The sequence below is a fragment of the Hyperolius riggenbachi genome, chromosome 4, assembly GCF_040937935.1.
Source record: "Hyperolius riggenbachi isolate aHypRig1 chromosome 4, aHypRig1.pri, whole genome shotgun sequence".
In the NCBI taxonomy this organism is placed as follows: domain Eukaryota; kingdom Metazoa; phylum Chordata; class Amphibia; order Anura; family Hyperoliidae; genus Hyperolius; species Hyperolius riggenbachi.
Window position 1 is genome coordinate 338,807,330 of NC_090649.1, and position 24,109 is coordinate 338,831,438.

At 41.1% G+C, this 24,109-nt stretch overlaps 1 protein-coding gene and 1 pseudogene across 4 annotated transcripts in view; one reads left to right on the forward strand and one right to left on the reverse strand.

Moving 5' to 3' along the window:
- LOC137571069 (uncharacterized) overlaps positions 1-12,447 on the forward strand; it is a 32,794-nt pseudogene extending 20,347 nt beyond the window's left edge.
- Positions 1-24,109, reverse strand: part of TIAM2 (TIAM Rac1 associated GEF 2) — a 1,035,624-nt gene that overhangs the window by 349,411 nt on the left and 662,104 nt on the right. The window lies entirely within an intron of this gene.

A 24,109-nucleotide genomic window follows, 5' to 3' on the forward strand; every position in this document is an offset into this window, starting at 1 on the left:
CAGGTTTCAGGTCAAGATAAACTACACTTTGGAAACTTGTCATTTGTAAACAGACAATATTACTTAATCATAAAAGCAAACCTGATAACTGTATGAGTAATAAAAAGTAGGAAAACACATTTTTATTGAATGTTATGTCAGAGTTTCAGACCACTTTAATGTGGGGAGAGTGGGCGGCACCATTTAAAAAATAGACAGTGGTGAACAAGGACTTTTAAACTCTTCTCCACACCACAATTCTAGAAAACCACATGTCCAATGACAATTAGTGATGTAAAACTTGGCTTTTTATAAACTTAGAAAACAATGTAAACCTGACAATATCTTAACATATATAATGTAGATTAATATAGTAGAATCTCGGTTATCAGGCACTTACGAGGATTGGTAAATGCCAGATAAATGTAGTCTCTAGTTGCTTGAGAATTACGATTACATAAAAGCCTAATAGTACTGTACAACTCTGTTTCCCCAAAATAAGACCTACCCCGAAATTGAGCCCTAGCATGATTTTTCAGGATTTTACAAGGTGCTTGAAATATAAGCCCTACTCTAAAATAAGTTCTAGTTAAATTTCATTAAAGGAACACTATCAATGTTTTTTTCAATTGAGATAGGAATGGTTTGGGAAGTGCTGGTGTATACATTTCACTGCTTGCTTACATTTTGTTTACTGTTATCAAAATACTTTCGCAAAACTGACAGCCAGGCTGAGCAGGGTGACGGACCAGTAAATCACGAGGGGAGGGGGAATCCCTCGCACTATATATGTGTTAACCCTGTGTGTGACTGCAGCTGCATGTCTCTTTGACGGAGCTATCTTCACAAGAGCAGAGGAAATGTTTATTGTTTTGTAATGGTGTATGAAATCTGACAACACAGCGTCATATAACTCTGTAGTCTCACCCCTTGCAAAGAACAGTACTTGCAGTGTAAAATTGACGCACCCCTTCGCCAATGAATTGTTCCAATACTGCTACAACCTATACACAATGTATTGCAGCTTTTGCCTCTGATATTTAATAAGAAAAGTAGGAAAATGTACACAGCTACTTAGACACTATTTGTTCATTGTAATTTTAAAACACTTGGGTATTGATAGTGTTCCTTTACTATGGTATACATGTAAAAAAGTAAAATCAATCATTCACCAAGAGCAGCAGACACACCAAAAAGAATCATACACAAAACACTCTGCGACTCGATAACGTTAACAAGTGCCATGTTCTTGATAATAGCAGATTGCGATGGAAAAACAAAATAGAGAAACCCCTAAAAACTCTGCTTTTATATTGAAATATACAAACTAAAGGTGGCCACACACCATACAATTTTCATGCAATCTGGCTGTACAATTAATCACCAAGTGCTGTTATTCTACATGGATGTTGGTAAAATTGTATAAAAATTGTACAGTCAGATTACATGAAAATTGTATGGTGTGTGGCCACCTTAAGACAAATAAACACAAACAAAATTTAAGGTAACACAGTATATTTACTATATATTGTAGTGTAAAAAGTGTTGCGTGCATCCAGGTTGCTTGAGAGTCCTGGTTAATTCCCTACCCTGGTAGTTTTCACATTTCAACTCAGCTCTGATTATTTTGGCAATAATGTTATTACTAAGTATCACTAATGATCTATATATTTATTTTTTTCAGGACAAATTAGGCATTTTAGGGTGATATTTGTTTTTTAGTAATTATCTTATTTTATATGCATTTTTAAAGGAAAATAAAAAAAGTGAAAAAATGCAGAATTTATCCACTTTCATACATTATAGCTTTAACCTTCCTGGCGGTAAAGGGGTAAGCCACGCAGGAGGATTTCTCAGGCCCTGCTGGGCCGATTTGCAAATTTTTTTTTTCCCTACACGCAGCCAGCACTTTGCTAGCTGCGTGTGCACTCCGATCGCCGTCGCTTTTTTTTTCTGATCACTGCTGGTCTCTACGACTTAATTGTGGCTGAGACCAACCATTATGCCACACAATACGCAACCGCCAATCCAAGAAGCTACCATGCATAGCCTTTTCGGTGGAAACCACTCCAAGTTTCCGAACGTAACATTTTTTGGGGCCTTCTCTTTAACATGGGTCTAGTAAAAAAAAATGTATTGCGGTCTTATTGGTCTACGCACCCAATTCATCACATGCCCATGTTCTCTGCTGCCATGTCCAGGTCACGATTTGAGAACATCCTGCGCTTCCTGCACTTCAGTGCCAATATAACCTGTCATCTAAGAGGCCACCCTGCTTATACCCGGTTCCACAAAATTCGCCCCCTCATAGACCACCTGTCATCAAAATTTGCAGATGCTTATACCCCTGAACAGTCATTTTGAGGCATTTGGTTCCAGACTACTCCTCATGGTTTTGGGCCCCTAAAATGCCAGGGCAGTATAGGAACCCCACAAGTGACCCCATTTTAGAAAAAAGACACCCCAAGGTATTCCATTAGTATAACTGTATAATAGTATAGTATAGTATAGTATAGTATAGTATAATGTGTTTTGGGGTGTATTTTTACACATACCCATGCTGGGTGGAAGAAATATCTCTGCAAATGGACGATTGTGTGTAAAAAAATCAAAAAATTGTCATTTACAGAGATATTTCTCCCACCCAGCATGGGTATATGTAAAAATACACCCCAAAACACATTATACTACTTCTCCTGAGTACGGCGGAACCACATGTGTGGCACTTTTTTGCACCCTAACTGCGCTAAGGGGCCCAAAGTCCAATGAGTACCTTTAGGATTTCACAGGTCATTTTGAGACATTTGGTTTAGGGTGCAAAAAAGTGCCACACATGTGGTATCGCTGTACTCAGGAGAAGTAGTATAATGTGTTTTGGGGTGTATTTTTACACATACCCATGCTGGGTGGGAGAATTCTCTCTGTAAATGGACAAGTGTGTGTAAAAAAAATCAAAACATTGCCATTTACAGAGATATTTCTCCACCCAGCATGAGCACCTTTAGGGCTTGATTCACAAAGCCGTGCTAACTGTTTAGTACGTGTGTGCTAAACAGTTAGCACGTGAAGGGCCATTCGCTGACTTTTGCAAGCGCAAAGTGCTGCGATTCGCGCGATCACTGACTTTTGCGCGCGCAAATTGGCGTGATTCGTGGTAATTTGAGCGCGCAAAAGTCCACAATCGCACGAATCGCGGCACTTTGCGTGCACAAAAGTCCGCGAATGGCACTTCACATGCTAACTGCTTAGCACACTGCTGCTAAACAGTTAGCACGGTTTTGTGAATCAAGCCTTTAGGCTTTACAGGGGTGCTTACAATTTAGCACCCCCCAAAATGCCAGGACAGTAAACACACCCCACAAATGACCCCATTTTGGAAAGTAGACACTTCAAGGTATTCAGAGAGGGGCATGGTGAGTCCGTGGCAGATTTCATTTTTTTGTCACAAGTTAGCAGAAATGGAAACTTTTTATTTTATTTTTTAATTTTTTTTTTGTCTCAAAGTGTCATTTTCCGCTAACTTGTGACAAAAAATAAAATCTTCTATGAACTCACCATGCCTCTCAGTGAATACTTTGGGATGTCTTCTTTCCAAAATGAGGTCATTTGGGGGGTATTTATACTATCCTGGAATTTTAGCATCTCATGAAACATGACAGGTGCTCAGAAAAGTCAGACATGCTTCAAAATGGGAAAATTCACTTTTTGCACCATAGTTTGTAAAAGCTATAACTTTTACCCAAACCAATAAATATACACTGATTTATTTATTTTTTTATCAAAGACATGTAGCACAATAAATTTGGACAAAGATGTATACAGAAAATTTACTTTATTTGACAAATTTTATCACAGAAAGTTAAAAAAATTATTTTTTTTGACAAAATTCATGTCTTTTTTGATGAATATAATAAAAACTAAAAATCGCAGCAGCAATCAAATAGCACCAAAAGACAGCTGTATTAGTGACAAGAAAAGGAGGTAAAATTCATTTAGGTGGTAGGTTGTATGACCGAGCAATAAACCGTTAAAGCTGCAGTGGTCTGAATGGAAAAAAAGGCTCTGGTCCTTAAAGGAAAACTTAAGTCAAAAATAAAAAATATTTACTCACCCGGGGCATCCCTCAGCCCCCCGAAGCTGGATGGTGCCCTCGCAGCCCCGCTCCAATCATCCTGTCCCCGGCGGCGGCTACTTCCGTGTTCGGCGACAGCCGCCGACAGGCTGGGAACGCGGCTGATTTTCCACGTTCCCAGACGCTATATCACCCTCTATGCTGCTATAGCGTATATGTTAGGTGGTTGGGGGTGGACGAGGACTCATTGAAGGTGGTCGTGAAGGAGCGGTTGGAGAGGTAGGATGAAAGCCAGGTCAGGGCGAGATCGTGAATGACCATGGACTGGAGGAGTAGGGGATGATCTACTGTGTCAAAAGCTGCTGAAAGGTCAAGGAGGAGGAGAATGGAGTATTTACCTTCAGCTTTAGCTAAGGCAAGGTCATTGACCACTTTGTTGAGAGCAATTTCGGTTGAGTGGGCAGGCCGAAATCCAGATTGCAGTGGGTCTAGCAGTGAGTTGGCATTGAGGTACTGGGTCAGGTGTTTGTGAACCAGACGCTCAAGGAGTTTTGAGGCAAAGGGGAGGAGGGAGATAGGGTGGTAGTTGGAGGGTAGCGAGGAGTCGAGGGAGGGTTTCTTGAGCAGGGGTAGTACAGTGGCCTGCTTGAAGTCTGAGTGGAAGGTGCCTGTGGATAGGGAGAGGTAAAACAGGGTAGTGAGGACTGGGGCCAATTCCGTGAAGTGAGGCTGGAGTAAATCAGAAGGGATGGGGTCAAGGGGGGGAAGTAGTGGTATGGGAAGTCTGAAGTAGGTGGTTGACTTCCTCGGTGGTAGTAGGAGTAAAGGAGGTGAGGGGAGGATAGGGTGGAGGAGGATCTGGGTGGGAGGGGGTGGAAGGTGAAGATTGGATATTTCCTGACGGATGGAGACAATTTTGTTGGTGAAGTGGGTGGTTAAATCTGTGGCAGAGAGGGAGGAAACGGAGGGTGGTTTTAAGCAGGGAGATGAAAGTGGCAAAAAGACGCTGGGGGTTGGAAGCTTGTGCTCCGATGAGCTTGGTAAAGTATTCCTGTTTCGCATGAGCAGGGGCAGTGTGGAACTGCAGCAGGTTAGTCTTGTACTGTAGGAAATCCTGGTTAAGTCTAGTTTTCCTCCATTTCCGTTCAGTGGCGCATGTTTTCCTCTGGAGGTTGCGAGTATTTGTAGTGCGCAGGAATGGGGGTTAGGGGGTCGGTTATGGTGGAATATTGGTGGAGCAGCTTTCTCTAGGGCTGATGAGAGAGTTTGGTGATACTGAGCTGCAGCAAGACAGTTTAGGGTGGGGAGAGTGGAGGAGAGGGCATGGAGGGGGTCAGCAAGGACGCTAGGGTTAAGCTTGCGTAGGTCTCGCTGCCATCGACCAGGTGGGTGGGCGGGTAGTTTGGAGGTGCCTTCCGTGAGGAGGTTGAAGGTGAGAAGGTGATGGTCTGAGGGTGGGAAGGGTGCGATGTCAAGGTCTGCAATGGTGTTACCTTGTTACCTGCTTACTGTTGCTATTCATCTTCTGCTATTTGTCGGTACCTATCATCTGCTGGCTGTCGCTTCTCATCATCTACTAGCTATCACTACTTGTCATCCATTAGTTGTCACTTCTCATAATATGCAAGCTGTCACTACTAGTCATTCACTAGCTGTTGTTTCTCATCATCTGCTACTTTTCACTACTTGTCACCTGCTAGCTATCACTTCTCATCTGCTACATGCCACTATTTGTTAACCGCTAGCTATCGCTTCTCCTCATCCGCTTCTTGTCTGTACTTGTCTGCTAGCTGTCACTACTCATCATTCGCTATCTGTTGCAATTGGAATCTACCAATTGCTATCTGTCTGTCACAACACTTTAGCTAACACTTCTTATCTGCCATTAGACTCTAATTATCAATATCTGCCTGTCACTACAATTTATTGATTATTGCCTGCTTGTCATTCGATTCTACTGATAAATATCTGCCTATAATGTATATTATCTGCATGCTACTGATATCTGCTCATGGTTGGTCTATCTTCTTATCAGTTGCGATATTGAATGGGGCACAGTGGATAGCACTTTCACTTTGCAGCTTTGAGTCTCTAGTTTGAATCTCTGTTAGGACACTAACACAAAATGTGTTTATCTACATGAGTAATAGCCTTGTTATAACAGTAACAATAGTGTGTGGGCATGTACACACAGGCAGAAAGGCACATGGGTGGGGTAGTGGGGGATGGGTTATCTTACCTGAGGCACCAAATAGGTCAAAAACAGTCCTGACTTCAAACAAAAATCCTTTCACTTATCAACTTTTACTGTAATGGTTACCATTAATTGCTAGCAATCACTGGAATTGGATCAGGCTCCAGGTGATGAAACCAATTTGTGTATTCTTGACAGATTTTGCGCATCTGAGGATCCGTCGTGTCCCGCCTCCAGGAAGTGTCAGCACGCTGCTAGGTGATGAGCAGCTGCATATTTTGATCAAGCAGTGCCCCGAGTGATTCTGATATGAAAAAGTTGACTGAACATTTGGAAAGATCTTTCCATGGAGAATTGGGGAATCTGAGATCTGATATTACAGCAATTGGTCAGCGGGTGGAAGTGGTGGAGGTTAGGGAGGAGGTGGTAGAGCAGGCTGTGACCAGTTTATTAGCAAAAGTAAGCTTGCAAGACGAAGGTTATGATTTACTTCTGTCTCAGTTAGACGATTTTGAGAATCGGAATCGAAGGCAAAAACATCAGACTGAAGGGTCTTCCTGAATCTGTTGATGCTTCAGATTTAAAGAGTCTGTAACTAAATGTTCAGCCTTATTTCTTCTATCCTATAAGTTCCTATACCTGTTCTAATGTGGTCTGGATTACTACAGCCTTTTCTAGTTGCACAGTGGCTGTATTATCTCTGTTATCTAATCTAATCTTCTTTCATCTGATGGCTTTGTCGGGCTCAGGCACTCAGGCAGGAATGTGCTGGTCTGCTTGTGATAGGATAGAAGCTATACATACCCCCTGCAGGCTTTGTGTGAGTCACAGACTGAGCTCCTCTCAGCCTATCACATGCCATGTCTTTTGTTTGTAAACACTGCTTAAAACTGGCAATTACAAGCCAGGATTGCAGCAGGGAGTGGCAGAAACAGCACAGAGGGGCCCAGGAGAACATAATGAATAGAATAGTATGCTTTTTATTGTAAGAATTTTAGAGTACAGATGCTCTTTAAAGAGTGCAGTCCTAAAGATTTTTGGTTTGCTGCTGTAGACGGAGAGACCGATTGAGATCAATAGAGTGCACAGATCTTTGGGTCCAAAGAATAGTGATCATAATAAACCAAGGGATGTGATCTACAAATTCTCTGATAAAGAGGAGATAATGCATGAGGCCAGAGATAGAGGTCCATTGGATGTGGATGGCTGTGTGATTAACTTATTCTCAGATTTATCATGGAGAACTCTGGCAATCTTAAGGGCTGCGAGGCCATTATTAAAGAGAACCCGAGGTGGGTTTGAAGAATATTATCTGCATACAGAGGCTGGATCTGCCTATACAGCCCAGCCTCTGTTGCTATCCCAAACCCCCCTAAGGTCCCCCTGCACTCTGCAATCCCTCAAATCACAGCCACGCTGCTGACAAACAGCTTGTCAGAGCTGGCTGTGTTTATCTCTATAGTGTCAGTCTGCTGCTCTCCCCGCCTCCTGCAGAACTCCAGTCCCCGCCTGCATCCCTTCCCTCCCTGCTGATTGGAGGGAAAGGACGGGGGCAGGGACCGGAGCTATGCAGGAGGCGGGGGAGCAGCTGAGACTGACACTACAGATGTAAACACAGCCTCACAGCATGGCTGTGATTTATGAGGGATTGCAGATCGCAGGGGGACCTTAGTGGGGTTTGGGATAGCAACAGAGGCTGGGCTGTATAGGCAGATCCAGCCTCTGTATGCAGATAACATTCTTTAAAACACACCTCGGGTTCTCTTTAAAAGGAACTTAAAAAATAAGGAGCCATATACAGATGGGGGTTTCCATTTAGTCTAAATGCAAGGTTGAATGGAAGATCTGTAACTTTTTTTTTTTTGTATTTAAATTTTTTTTATTTTCCAATATGCCATATTACAAACATTTGTCAATTCTCATAACATGTTACAGATACAGTTGGATGCAATTTCTAATATATGCTGTATTCATATGCATTTATTAGGCTATTTATATTGAATCTAGTACTTATACAATCTGTTCATTTCCCTATAGTGGGCATCGGCCTATTTGAGTTCCTGTAGCTTATTCATACTTGTTACGTTATGATTTATCTCGAATAAGCTTTCTCTAAACAGCTTATACGGCTAAAAAGAGAATTAGTGAAAATTACTAGAAAAGAGAGAAAGTATAGAGATAGAGAGGAAAGAGAGAGAAGAAGAGGAGTTAGAAGAGAGAAAAGAGAGTTCCATCCGCCAGCCTATTTAAAAAAAAAATGCATTCAAAAGGTAACCGGTTCCCACACTTTGTCAAAAATATGTACTTTATCTCTTAATACAGCTGTTAAATGCTCAATTTTGTATATGTATTGTATTTTACTTCTAACTTCCGTGATTGATGGTTAGATAGGGTCCCTCCAGTGGTTTGAAATAGTACATCTGGCAGCTGTAAGAAAGTGGTTTATAAGCCTCTGTCTTGGAGCTTTTAATTTAGTAATTGGTTTAGCGAGCATACAGATCCATGGGTCCATTGGAACCTCAATATCAGTCATCTGATGAATTAGTTGTATTACTTGTTTCCAGAAGACCTGGATTGCAGGGCAAAACCAAAAAATATGCTGTATAGTTCCTTGCTGGCCACAGTTCCTCCAACATGTCGGTGGTATTGTCGGATTCCACTTATGTAACTTATGTGGCGTATTATACCAATTGAGCAGGACTTTATATATATTCTCCTTTGTAGTAACACATATTGAAGTTTTAGCTGCATTAGACCAGATCTTGGACCAAGATTGTAAATCCGTGGTGGTGTCCAATGCCTGGTCCCAATAAAGCATATATTTATGTTGATAGTTCGAAGATGCGCGTTTCGGAGAATTTATCCATGTATAGAATGCTGAAATTAAGCCTGGTTGTGTTGGCCCATAGTCCCATATTCTTTCAAATTCTGTTTTCTTTGGGAATTCCATAGAGGGTGAAATAGACATTACAAAATGTCGGATTTGTAAATATTGCAGATAATATGAGTCATGTAATTCCATTCGGTCTTTCAATGCCTCAAATGCATATAGTCTACCTGTAAAAGGATCTAATAAATCCGATATGTATCTAATATTCCTCTGGGCCCAGATTGAATTAGGTGCATATTTAAGGCCAGGGGTGAAGGCTGGGTTACCAAATATGGGAATTAGACTAGAATGTGGCTGAAATAGTGTCAAACGTTTCTTTAATGTTGACCAAAGTTTTAGATTAGATTTAATTGAAGAATAAATTAATGTATCTTCAGGTAAGGATGAACGGGATCCCCAAAAATATACACTGGGATGAAAGGGTTTCATAGCCGAAAATTCAATCTGAGCCCAGCGAGCATGGGGATACCTTTCATACCAGGCTACCATTTGTCTAAGTTGACTTGCGACATAATAATTATATATATTAGGGACTGATAGTCCTCCGAATTGTCTTTGTAGTGTGAGAACTGATTTTGAAATCCTGGGAGGTTTTCTATGCCAAAATGAAACGCATTAATGCCTTCTGTAATGGAAAAAGTAATGTCTGCGATATCCACATAGGTATTACTGAAAAAATATAAACTAGCTTTGGAAGTGAGTTCATCTTAAAGGCTGTCATGGCCAAACCATGAGATACTATAATTATCCCATTTAGTCAGATCTTTCAAAATTCTAGAAATTAATGGGAGTACATTTTGTTGAATAAGTTTAGAAGAATCGCTGCAAATAAGTACTCCCAGATATTTTAGAGTCTCTTTTTGCCATCTATATGGAAATCGCATCTTCAAACCCTCTACCTCCTGTGATGTTAGATAAAATGGAAGGGCTTCCGTTTTTTTTGCGTTAATTTTGTAATTGGAGAGTTCCCCATATTTAGAGAGCTCTGCATGTAGGATCGGTAATGAAACTTGAGGGCTAGAAATGGACAAGAGGACGTCATCGGCAAACAATGAAATTTTGTATACCGATCTCCCAATCTGTATCCCTTGTATGTCAGGGTTGTCCCTTATCCTAGCCGCGAGAGGCTCTATAGATAAAGCAAATAGTAGTGGGGACAAGGAACAACCCTGACGTGTGCCGTTTGAAATTGGGAAGTATTGATGTGGGTCAGTAAAGGGAACCTTGAGGGCTACCTTAGGGCTTGAGTATAGCTTTTGTAATATAGATATGAATATACCTCCAAACCCCATTGTTTTTAATGTTTGAAACTAAAAAGACCAGCTTAACCTATCAAAGGCCTTTTCCGCGTCTAGGCTTAATAATAATGAAGGAATCTTATGGTGGTTAATATGATCCACTAAATTAATTGTGCGTCGGATGTTGTCGCCCGCATAACGCTCTGTTACAAACCCCACCTGATCCAAATCTATCAATGTTGGTAATATTGGGGATAGCCTGTTTGCTGAAACTTTAGTTAGTATTTTTAAATCCGTATTCAATAGGGATATGGGTCTGTAGTTTCTAAAATCTAAAGGATCCTTTTCTGGTTTGGGGATAATTACCATATGTGAGTGAAGCATGGATTCAGGGATTGGGTCAAAACCCATAAAGCCGTTGTATAATGTTATTAATTTTGGTGTTAGTATGTCCCTGAATTTTTTATAATAGGCCATGGTAAAGCCATCAGGCCCTGGTGCTTTATGGGGCTTTGCTTCTTTCAGAACATCTAATACTTCTTCTGTTGTTACTAGGGCATTAAGCTTATTTAGTTGATCTGATGTAAGTGTGGGAAGTTTGCAGGATTGCAAATATTCTTGAATATTAAGTGAAGATGGGTGGATATATCCTTTATCCATACTTAAATTATAAACCTTAGAAAAATATTCTCTAAATATATAGGCGATTTTGTTCATTTGCGCTCTATTTCCCTTCTCATAGAATAGCTGTCTAGTAAAAAATAGGGATTTTTCAACCTGTGCATACTGTATGTCTAATAATTCTTTCCTTAATAAAGACAGCTGGTTCAGAATTTGCTTGGATGGGTTTAACTTTTGTGACTCTTCCAATGAGGCGATATTTTGTAAGAGTTCGTTTACCTTTTTCAGAGACTCCCTCTTTTTGTGAGTTGCAATTGCTATAAATTTTCCCCGGATTGTGGCCTTATGGGCTTCCCATACTGTTGAATAGTGGGCCACTGTTCCTGTGTTTGTTTCAAAATAGAGTTGTATATTTTCCAGAATATCCTGAACTACCTCTTCGTTTACTAATAAACTATCATTTAATCTCCAGACTCCAGACTGAAGGTAATTTAGGGTTGTTTGCTAAGTTAAGAATCATATCCAGTGGAGCATGGTCTGACCAGGAAATCGGACCAATTTCAGAGGATTGTATTGAATTTAACAGTGTAGGGGTCACGAAAAAGTGATCAATTCTTGTGTAGGTCGATGAAGTATGGGAGTAAAAAGTAAAATCTAGATCACCTGCATGCAGAGCTCTCCAAGCGTCACAATATCCGTAATTTTTCAAGAGGGATCTAAAATCCCTGGAGATTCTACAAACAGAAGAGAAATTTGAGGGAATATTATCAGATTTTCGATCCCTTGTAGGATAGCAAATTAAATTAAAGTCTCCCCCTAGTATTACATTGGGACATGCTAAACTTTCAATTTTTCGAAATATCTTTTCTAAGAAAGGGAGTTGATGGTCATTAGGAGCATACACAGTAGCTATAATTACATCTAAACCATGAATTGAGGCCTGTAGTATAAGATAACGGCCCCCTGGGTCCTTGATAACCGTTTTAACTGAGATAGGACAACGATTATGAATAAGCAAGGCTACTCCAGCTTTTTTAACCTGTGCATTAGCTGTGTAACAAGTGTGTAACAAGTAGGATATTGCTTACTTTTTAAATAGCCCGTTTTTTTTGCTGAAAATCTTGTTTCTTGTAGAAAAACGATATCAGCATTAATTCTTCCCAGGTCTTTTAAGGCCAGATACCTTTTCCGTATAGAATTTAGCCCTTTAGTATTTAAAGTGACTAATTTAATCATTGTGTGTATTTTTATCTAGCTGAACGGTTTGCAATATAATTACAGCAATAACCTTTTTATGTCTTATAAATATAGGCTGGCGGACAAAGAAAGAAAGAAAAAAGAAAAAGGTAAGGAAAGAAAGAGAAGAGAAAGAACCCCAGAACATTGTGCTGTTACTAATATAAACCTCACATATCCTGAGCCTATTATAAATCTGATAGTAATTATCATATAACCAAATGTAACAGGGTGAAAGCACATTAAAGATAAGTATTATAACGAGGAAACCGGGTAACCTCGTTCGGGTGTGCCCCTCTGCACACCTTCGTGAGGGTAACATACGTGCACCTTGGTGCCGCAGAGTCCTGTCATTCCACCGCACCGGGCCTGTTCTTATTGTTTCAGATCTGGTCTTAGCAGCAACAGATACATTTTAGTGTTTGAGTGATGTCTCATATTAAGTTGCCAGGCTTTGTGGGGATAAACGGGGAGGTGAAGAATCTGCTGTGTTTTTTTCCGTGTTGTTTTCCGCCTTTGGGGAGGTAGTTGCTAGTGCTTTTGGCATACGGAGGCCCAAGCCCTTCAACAAGTCAGGGGCGTCTTCTGGATTTGAGATTGCATGATAAACTCCCTCTTTCACTGCTATAAGCTTAAATGGATATCCCCATCTGTATTGGATTCCTTTTTCTCTTAATAATGCTGTAACTGAGCGGAGCTTTCTTCTCTTAGCAAGAGTCACTGGGGAAATGTCATTGAAAATTTGGACCTCATGATCACGGAAGGCATAAGATTGGGTGTTTCTAGTTGCCAGCGAAATCATTTCTTTAGCCTCATAGTAATGGAACTTCACTATTATATCACAGAGTAATGGAGCTCCCTCCGGTCTGGGGCCTATAGCTCTGTGTGCCCTTTCAAATCTCCACATGTCTTGTGGGGTGTCCGGAGAAATGTCTGTAAAGAGCTCTGTTAGATATCCCTTAATGTCAGGGGGCTTTATTGTGTCTGGTACCCCTCTTACCCGAAGGTTTGCTCTTCTGTCCCGGTTCTCCTGGTCCTCCATTGATCTCTGGAGTTCTGCAACCGTATCTGTAAGCCGGTTGTTCTCCTCTTCCAGATAAGTGCATCTCTGTTCCAAAGATTCCACCGACTGCTCCAGTGACGTAGTGCGCACTAAGGCGACTTCAATGTCCGACCTCAGATCCGCTATCGCGGAGGTGACAGCTTCTTTCACCGTGGCCGAAAACCTATCGTGTAGTTCTGCCAGGCAGGATTCCAACACTTGTCTAGTGACATACTCTGCCTGTTGTGGAGCTTCGTCCTTACGCGGAGGTTTCGGGGACGCCATCTTGGGTGTGGAGGACGGTTGTGTAGGCCTCTGGAAGTAGGTATCGAGTTTCCCAGATTTTTCAGCTCTTTTTCTCCGCTTTGGTCCCATACAGAGGTGCTCCGGTCACTCCGGGATCCAAATCCACCTCCCGGTATCCCGTTAGCAGACTGTAAGCTAAATTGTCGCTCAAATAGGCTGGGTGATTAGCGGAGCTCCAGGACTATACAGCCATGTTGCTCAGCGCCGCGCATGCGCCCTCCAAGATCTGTAACTTTTAGGTCTAAGGGCCCATTAACACTAGAGTGTTTTGCCGGTGATTTCGGCAAAGCGCTTAGGTGCTAGCGTTTTTTAAAGTGCTAGTGCAGTAATACCCTATGGGCCCATTCTCACTTGGGCAATTTGCACTAATCACCGGCGATTAACGCAAATCGCCAAACGCAAACGTGTAGCCTGCACCATCTTCAGGCGATTTGCCAGCAATCGTGTTTAGTGCTATAAATCCCTAATCACGATCACGGAAAAATCACTGCAGTGACCAGTGATTTTTCTGCGTTAATCGCGTAAAAATCACTCCCGCAACTTTAACCTCTCTGTCAGTTTCTGAGGCTGCGTCCGCGGGAGGGATTTTTTGAATTAAATTTGCTTTAGCCTTTGTAGCTAGCACTAGGCTAGCTACCATTGTCCCCCAAGTCCCCCGCACCCTTCTGATCCCCCTGATCGCCGCCACTATACATTACCTAGCCTCGATCCGCAGCCTCCCCAATGAGCTTCAGTCGTCGCTATGGCGAATGCGCAATCCCAATCCTCCCCATAGCGAAGCCTGGAGCTGATTGGAGAGGCTGCGCCATCGCGGGATCCGGGGGGGTACGTATAACAGTGGCGATCAGGGGCAATCAAAAAAGAGTGGAGGGACAATGGTAGCTAGCGAAGTGCTAGCTACAAAGGCTAAAGCAAATTTAATTTAAAAAATCCCTCCCGGGGAAGAGAAATCCTCTGCGGCGGCTACCCCGAGTGTAGGTCGGGGTTACCGCCAGGAGGGTTGAAAAAGTTTTGTGAAACATTAGAGATTCTTCTGGTGGATTTTGAGGACATGAGATCTGCTTGTCCTTCTAATTCTTTTGCACTGCACGATAAATGGCAAAATGGATAGTTGGCATGTACATAAATGTCCTGAGAAAAATTCATTAAGTAATGGAAATGTTTAAAAATGTATAGTGAATAATAATTGGATGGTATATGATGTATTACTGTAGATTATTTATTTGTGGGATGAATTAATGATATAAACGTTAAAGTGCATCCTGACATACTGAGTTTTTTTTATCCTTATGAAGGAGGGGAGAAGGGGTCTGAGTCCTTATTACATACACTTATGAATCTTTGGGGGCAATTTTTTTTCCCTGATGACGGGGAGGAGAGGGGTTTTGTTGTCTGATCATTTTGGTGCTGCCTATTTGAGATTCTCTATGGTGTTCGAGGATAAGAGAACTCGGTTCGCATGGGTGTTTTTTCAAAGGATTTTTTTTTGGGGGGGGGAGGGGGGGCTGGATTTTTCATTCTTTTCTAGTGTTCATAAGATTTACACCAGGTTAGATATGCTTTTTTTAAAATCAGTTTTATCTGGACAGGCTTAAGAATTCCCAGATTGGGAATATTACTACGGTATCTCGGATCATGGTAGACAAGTAGTAGAAGGCAGCACCCAACCATCCAGATGCGACGTGCTTTTGGTCATTGTCCCTCTGCCTCCAGGAGCAGCAAGCAGAATTTCCAAGAGAAGAGACCCAGCACTGTCTTCAAATGTATTTCAACCTCTTTATTTTGAAAGCATCAAAAGCAGTAAAAAGGGCAAGTCTATGCGACGTTTAGAGAGGAGCCTCCTCTATTTCAAATGGCTTTAAATAGTAGTTGCTCCACTAGGGAGCTAAACAAAATGGTCTGTACGCCCTATCATCAGCCAATCAGGTTAGGTTCCTAAATGTAAGCCCTTCCATCCGGCGGAAGACCTGATGGGGAGCTACATCTATTTTTGTGCTCCAATCACTTTAAAAAAGACAGCTGAAGCGCCGACCAATGAGGGCAGAGCATGTCATGAGTAAAAAACGTCATATAAGTGACATACACCTAAATCCGCAATGGAAATACGCATGTGTGTATAACGACGCATATGCGTAAAAACGTACGCATAAACAATATGTATGTTTAAAAACATATGTGTAAGCAACCTGGAAGCGTAAATCGTCTTCAACATAGACGTTAAAATCCAACCGCCTTTACCAGTGATGCATAGAATTTGCATTTTCAAGAACAAATATAGACATGCTCCATTCTCCTAATTGGTTTCATGTAAAAAATGCAGATTGAATCACAAAATATTGGAGAAAAAAAAGAGGGAAAAAATATCAGAGAAAATATATCCGCTCGGTGTCTGTCAGCCAGCCACCCAAAGTGACAGCCAGACACCGAACATCACAAAAATATAAAAATGATCCCACCGTCCCCGACTGGCATCTGCTAATAATGGCGGCTAGTCAGGGCAAGTAAGAACATCAAAATACCAATTTGCTCCCAACTGGCATCCACAACATATGGCGGTCAGTCGGGAGAGAAACAGGTTGAAACCAAAAAATATTGATACACAAAAATACTTTAAGGTCGGACCAGATTGGCAGCTGCATTCCAATGGCGGCCAGTCCGGTCTGGTAAACAAACAAAAATTACCTCTCCAGTACCTCTCCTCACCAATATGCGGCAGCCGGTCGGGAAGGATCGGAAAAAACATTAACAAAACCGGCCTGAGAAGAAGACTCCAGTCATTCAGACCAAATAGTTATCAACAAGAAATCTATCCTTAAATGCATGGACCCAACTCACACTCCCAGTTGAGGCCCCAGGATCAAGGGCATCTAGCTTCCTAATCCAGAACAGCTCTCGTCTCAATAATTGTATGACCCTGTCACCCCCCTACATGGGAGGGGGACAGAGTCAATCACTTGGACCCTCAATTGGCTGACATTATGGCGACAGGCAGAAAAATGGCTAGCAACAGCTTGTTCTGATGTGCCAGAATGGATAGCTGATTTATGCGCCGAGATGCGCATTTTAAGCAACTGTATGGTCATTCCCACATAAATCAGTCTGCAGGGGCAATGGAGAAGATATACTATACTTAGTAAAGCCCCATATATAGGTTACCATAGGCCGGGGCCAAGTTTGACACCATAGCCGTACCCCTACACTGTTCGTAAAATGTATCTTCAAATAAGAAATAATTCCTTCTCAAGATCACCTCCAACAGATCGATCTCTGGTCATCAAAAATATCTGAACAAGTTTGCAAATAATGGGAGAATTACTAATTTAACTACTTCAAGAAAAGGGACTTTTCCCTGTTTGTCTTGTCACATGTGTAATTCTATTGTTATGGGGGCTACATTTACACATCCTACAACAGGAAAACGTTTTTCTATAAATGGTTATTACACATGTGACTCTACATACGTAGTATATCTTCTCCGTTGCCGATGAGGAACGCAACAAGAACACGCAATACTATGATTCCTAGCAGTCCCCCCCCCCCCCTCCCCATAAGGAGGAGGCTTCGAACCCTCTTCACAAGGTTTGTTGGGATGAGCAGAGTGGAAAGCATCCACAAGCACATGAAGAACTGGTACCCAATTCCTCTCCTCAGGTCAATAACCTTTCCAGTCAATCAAATAATGTAAAGAATTTCTGACCCAACGGGAGTCCAAAATTTTCTCTACTTCATATTTAGGCTCCCCAGCACAGTACGTGGTGGTGGTGGGGATGGAGGAATGGAATTAACTGCATATTTTAGCAAAGACACATGGAAGGAGTTATAGAATACTTAAAGGAGCTTGGAAGAGTTAATTTGTAAGTAACCTTATTAATTCTCTTACTGATAGGAGAGAGCCCAATAAAAAAATTGACTTAAGGAAATATTATGGGTAGAAACTCAAACCATGGCCCATGTGCAATTCACTTTTTCTCCTGAGCTTTTTTTCTTAGGAGATAATTTTATAGTCTCTTTAAAATAACTTTTAAAAGCATTTTACAATTGAAAAGTAGCTATAAGTTGGTGAAAAAGTCCTATCATACTTATTTTGAGTATTTTTTATTTTTTTTGGCTTACTGGGGATTTTTAGGGCATTTGATGAAAAGGTATGAAAATATCACCTAACAAAAAACTCAGGGAGAAAAAATGAATTGGATATGGGCCCATGTCTCCTGGGTAAAATGTGAGCTCTTTAGTACAATGGTGATTGGCACACTTATCCTGTAGTTTAGAAACTAGAGGGAAATGTAGTCTTGTTTTCTCCCAAAAACCAGACACATGAATTAACCAATGCTCCAAAAAAGGGAAGCAGGACCTGAAAAAGAGGAAAATTTAGACTCCTGACCATACAGGCACTGGAAAGGTCGATAACTTGGATGAGTGTACAGCACTATTAAATGCAAATTCAGCAAATGGGATATAGTCTGCCCATTCAGTTTGGTTATCAAATAATCAAATACAAATCAGATAATTGTTACACCGGTTAGTTCTCTCTGTCTGTCCATTTGATTCAAGATGGAAGGCTGAGGAGAGAGAGAGAGAGAGAGAGAGAGAGAGAGAGAGAGAGAGAGAGAGAGAGAGAGAGAGAGAGAGAGAGAGAGAGAGAGAGAGAGAGATGCCTAACTGTGCACAGAACGAGCGCCAAAACTGCGAGGTACACTGAACCCCTCCATCAGAAACGAACTATTCAATGCAGAGGACAAATATGCACCACAAATAACTGGCTTTAGCAGAAGGAAGCTGCTGCTCCTCCTTCTACCAGTGTCCCCATTCCTCCAATTACCAATGTCATAGTTACATTCTTCCAGGTAAAACTTATGGGGAGAAATAAGTGCATTGATGCAACCTATCTGGCATACCAGGATACCGAAAGAGAACTGCTCCCACCCCGACTTTAGATGCATCTATTTCCACAAAGAAGGGGCACTGGATATCTTGGTGGGTCAAAACAGGTGCGGAGCAGAAAGCTTCTTTCAAAGTCTGAAAGGTCTGTACTGTAAACTGCTTGAGGTGACCAGTTAGTGGGGTAGTCTCCTTTACGTTTCAACTCAGTAAGAGGATACTCTAGAGAGGATTTTTTTTAATACATTTCTGATAAAAAGTGGCAAAGCCCAGGATTGTCGTAGAGCCTTTAAAGACTCCAGCTGTGGCCAGTCCCTAACAGCAGCTTCATGGCTAATACCAGATCAGAAATCATGTACCCTAAAAATGGCACATGGTTTACTTCAAAAACACATTTTTCTTCAAAATGCTTAGCATATGGGGAGTTCTATCTCAATTTTCTCAATACCAACTGCACATGCGTACAATGTTCGGTCAGAGTCTGAGAATAAATTAAAATATCATCTAAATAAATTACAACAAACTTTTCCAGGAACTCTCTAAAAATATAACTGTCAAAGTCCTGAAAAACAGCTGGGACGTTACACAACTGGAAGGGCATTTCCAAATACTAAAAACCTGACGAGGTTTAAGCCTTCAGCCATGATCAGAGGATAGGAGCTAACCTCTGATGATGGTGAAAGGCCCGAAACCTGGTCAGGAAGGAGAACTGGCATTCTCTGAACTATAGTCTGGTGACTTCCCAAGCACTTGGCACTTTACTGGTTATTGTGCAATAGTGTATTAATGCGTTTTAAAGAAAAAATGTGCAAGGACATGTGAGTTTGTGTTTTCTTTTAGTGATTTCAAGTTGTTGCAATAAAGTGTACCCCTCATGTATGAACTAAGCCCTGAATCTTGTATATATGTTTTCTGGTGATGGCAATGTCTTACATTTTGAGTACAAGTTGTCTGCAGGCTTCACGGTGTGCGGGAGTGCAATAGAGAGCACTGAGGATTATCTTTTATCATTGACAAACCATGAAAAGCACTTGAACGGATCCATAAAGCTTTTCAGGTCATCTTGGGGCAATTTATGTAGAATGTAATGTTTCCATTTGCGGAATAATTTCTTGGTTCCTTTCTCAATGTTCAGTGTTGTGTCCAGTCTATCCAGGTGCAAAACATGACAGTTCATCTTTGACACCTTGTAATGTTAGAGGTGTTTGATATATTCAGCGATTATACATAGCTTTTTTAGATGCTGCCAGGTGACCTATATCTGACCATATCCCATCTACATTCCTACCGGTAGTGGTAAAACCAACAGCAACATCAAGTGAAGGATGGAACAAAAACAGCACTGGTTCCTTTACTATCTGTCTCTTACATATTGTGCTCAGTAAATTTGGAGATCTCATCCCAGAACCTCATTATTTGGGGGCAGTTCCAGTTACAAGGTTTCAAGTCTACATCTATTAGTTGGTATTTTGGACAATGGTTATTGTAATGTTCTGGGGGATTGGTATATTTTTAAAAAAGGAACAATAGATGTGACTCCCTCCATCTCTCACTTGTTAATGTTTTCCGGTAGGCGCCGTTTCATTCAATAATACTTTCCCCAATTTGCATATCAGGGAACACCCTATCCCATCCCTAAAATTTAGAATGTACTTTAGGTTGCAAATGTACTTCATTAATCAGCTTCTGAAGTTCTGAGAGTGAAAGTCTACCCTTCCCTGGTTTTAGGAATTTATCAAATTACTGTATATTCTGGTTTTAAAGACTACTTTTTTACCCTTTAAAATCTTATGAAAATGAAGGGGTTGTCTTATACGCCAGGTGTCATTGATACCGGGTGATACATCCTAACCTGTTACCAACTCTCAGATCTCGCTGCTGAGGACTGTAGTGAAGCGGCGCAGGCGCACGTGTGCGAGATCTGAGAGGCAGAGAAGGGCAGGACTGAAAGAGGCATGTTTAATGGGTACAGCACAATCTATTCTACCATACCACTCTGATAAAAAGGGAGAGCTGACCAATCTGTTGCAACTGCCTGTATGCCCCCTGCATGCCTTCAAGCAATTGCTGCACACATGGCAATAGAACAGGCTGCTACGTTGGAAGCCCTGACATCCTATATCTCCAGGTGACCACCAACACAACCGATGTAAACACACTCACCTGAGAACAATGGGCAGTTTATCCCAGGGAAAGGGTTGTGAATGCACCGACCAGCAATTGGACTACCTTCAGTGCCAGCCAGTGCCCATAAGGGGAGAGCCCCTAAAATTATGTGCAAGCTTTTATCTAAAAGTGCACAACTGTTTTATAGCAAATACTTTTTGAATGGTTTTACACTATTAGAGGTTTTTTTGCTCTGAGGTTTACTGCTACTTGGATGCCTGATTATTTGTTATAAAGAGCATGCTGCATAAAAAGACTATTGTTACCAACCAAACCTGTAAGGTGGAGGACAGCCTAGTGTCCCAAAGTGCATGCTGACCTACACATAGGTCCTTTGATCCGGTGAGTCTGTTTACATCAGGGTGATGGTGGTCACCTGTGCATCTGAGTGAAGAATTCATATATGCTAGTTGAAGATCTATGATCATCTATTGGACTTATTGAAGTTTAGCTTGGTTATGTAGCGCTGCCTTCTAACATATAAGTGACGTTGTTTGACATATGAAGAAAGCACACTAACGTGTTGTAATATTTACTAGTCATCAGAGCTGTGAAATGCTCTCCTACAATACTAATTATCTATGTGCTGTCCTATCTCTTTGTTTATTCAATATCTCTGAAAATTGTTTGCTGGCTGCTGGGATCACACTGGCACCTCAAAAGCAATATGATTTTGTTTGCCTTCTCCATAAAATCTTTGTTTACATATTTTTTCTATACCTTTCAAAGGGTTTATACATCACAGAAGTTAATCTTACTAGTCTATAAATTATTGGTGCAATCTTTTGTCCTTTCTAAAATACTGAAAGAATATTAGTCATTATGACTGTCTAAAAAATTTAGTGGGGTCTTTACAGGAAATGCAATTTTGTTAATATTTTTTGTTTAACTCAGCTATAAACAAAAATTAGTTAGGAGAAGTTTCTCAATTAGAATGCTTAATTTCTTAAAGGACTATTGTGAACATTGTAAATTTAAATACATGTAAACACATACAAATAAGAAGTATGTTTCTTGCAAAGTAAAATGAGCCATAAATGACTTTTCTCCTATTTTGCTGTCACTTACAGTAAGCAGTAGAAATCTGACAGAACCGACAGGTTTTGGACTGTTCCATATCTTCATGGGGGATTCTCTGCAAGGCTTTTATTATTTCTAAAGAGACAATCCCTGAAAAGGATTTATAAAAAAGATGCAGACCCCCACTCTACCTGCTTGCACACTTTTTTTGGCAGTTGGACAGAGAAACTGCCATTCACTAAGTGCTTTTGAAAATAAACAAAACCCTGAGAATCCCCCATGAGGAAATGGGCTAGTCCAAAACTTGTTGGTTCTGTCAGATTTTTACTACCTACTGTAAGTGACAGCAACATAGGAGAAAAGTAATTTATGGCTCATTTTACTTTGGAAGAAACATACTTCTTATTTGTATATGTTTACATTATTTTACATTTTTACGATTTTTGCGATAGTGGTCCTTTAAGCACACATGAGTAGATGTTAACTGGGACAAGTGTTTCATGTATTTTGTTTAGACAAGATTTAACAATCTCAAGGTCAATTTCTTTCTTCCCTACTCTCCATTAGGACGCAGTGCAAACCTCCAAAGGCTCAGGTAATTGATAGCTGATTAAAGTTTTTTCTTGTTGAAAAAAAAAAATGTCTGAAAGATGTGTTAATTAATTAACTGTCCACTACTTGAATAACAGTTAGAGTCTTTAAAGAGGAACTGTCATGAAAATCTTAAAATTTAAAACACTTACAAATAAGAATATCAGTAGATAAGACAGGAGGCGCCCAATTAGAAATTTGTATAAATTGTATCAGAGCTTGTATCTGACGACACGTGCTCTTAGTAATGAAAACATTGATTCGTAATAAAATTAAAATATCTTTTCATTTATTATATGCGATCAGCACTGTGACAACGCGTTTCTCGGCGTGACGCCGCTTCCTCAGGTCAAATAAGTGCCTTCAAGATAAAACAAAACAAACACAAAAAGTGGCGCTCAGAACATTCAATTTCTATCAAATGAGATTAAAACTAAAGGCAAACGAATAATTACCATCCAATAAATATCTATATGCAATTTTATCTATACTTCCACCCATATCTATGTGACACAATATTAGTTATAATAGACCCCATGTCGGCTTTGGATAAAACACCAATAATACATTTAAAAGCCAAGTCAGGAGTACCCATGCACAAATATAGAAACAATACAAACAAATGGTAACAGCAACTTAAAAAGTACATAAATATAAAATATCATAAATATAATCCCTATTGGCGTTTTGTAAAAAATGCATACATATATGAACCATGTTTAGATAGGTAGACAAAGATAAATGTAAATGTAGAACCAGATTGGTAGTGGAAGGAGATGCCCAGGTCTCTATGTGATAAAGCTCCAGGTATAGAAAAAAGACCTGATGGTGAGAGGGCTATAAACTGGTATGCTGCAGCCTACAGCAGTCTGACCAGTTAGTGTGGAGGAAGAGTCTTACCGGCTCCGGAGCGAGCTGGGTATAGGTGCGCCTGTGAGCCGCTGCTCTGTCCGTACTGATTTTTAAAAACAATACGGTAAAAGAGTCCAGGTCAGCACACCTTTTTCAAGAAAATAATTTTCTCAATTTATTGCTCCATAAGCACGTGAAAACTTGACAATTGTTTCGGGGCCACGGCGGGTCCCCTTCTTCAGAAAGTGCAAAAAAACATTTTTTAAAACATTTTTTAAAACAAGTATGTCGGACATGGGAGGGCAGAGAGCAGGTAACGGAGGGTCTGGGTGACGTAATCCCGTGCGGAGGGTCCTCGCTGGAGGCCTGCGGGAGCCAATGGAGGCCAGGGATGGGAGGGGCGGCGGACGTAGACAGCGTGAGCGAGAAGGGCGGAAGTAGACAGGCGCTCTGGCTTCGGGTCTGGCGGAAGAAGGCTGCCAGCCATCTTGCCCTGGCCAGCACCCGACAGGAAAGACAAGAGAGGCCATCTTGGGGAGGGGAGGGCGGGGCAGGTGATAGGCCGTGGCCATATTGGGGAGGGCAGGAAGGAAGGGCGGAACTTATAGATACCCACTTACAACCACACGTATTACAATTACCATCATACTTGAAGGATTCCACGCAATTGCTGTCCGAGTTACAAAATATTCCATGGAAAGATAATTATAGGTGGGTCACACTAGATGTGGCCTCCCTATATTCAAATATCCACCACCACATTGGCCTGAGAGCCATGTGGTTTTACTTAAAGGAGGCCAAGACCATTCCGGAGAAACAAAAGTATTTTCTATTAAATGCGACATACTACATTCTAACACACAACTACTTCAGATTTATGGAAACCCTATACCGACAGGAAAGGGGAACAGCGATGGGGGCCAGCTTCGCCCCCAGTTATGCCAATCTGACCATGGGCCTATTTGAGAAATTACACCTTGAAACAAATAACCCCTATAAGTCCAATATCATCTACTACCGAAGG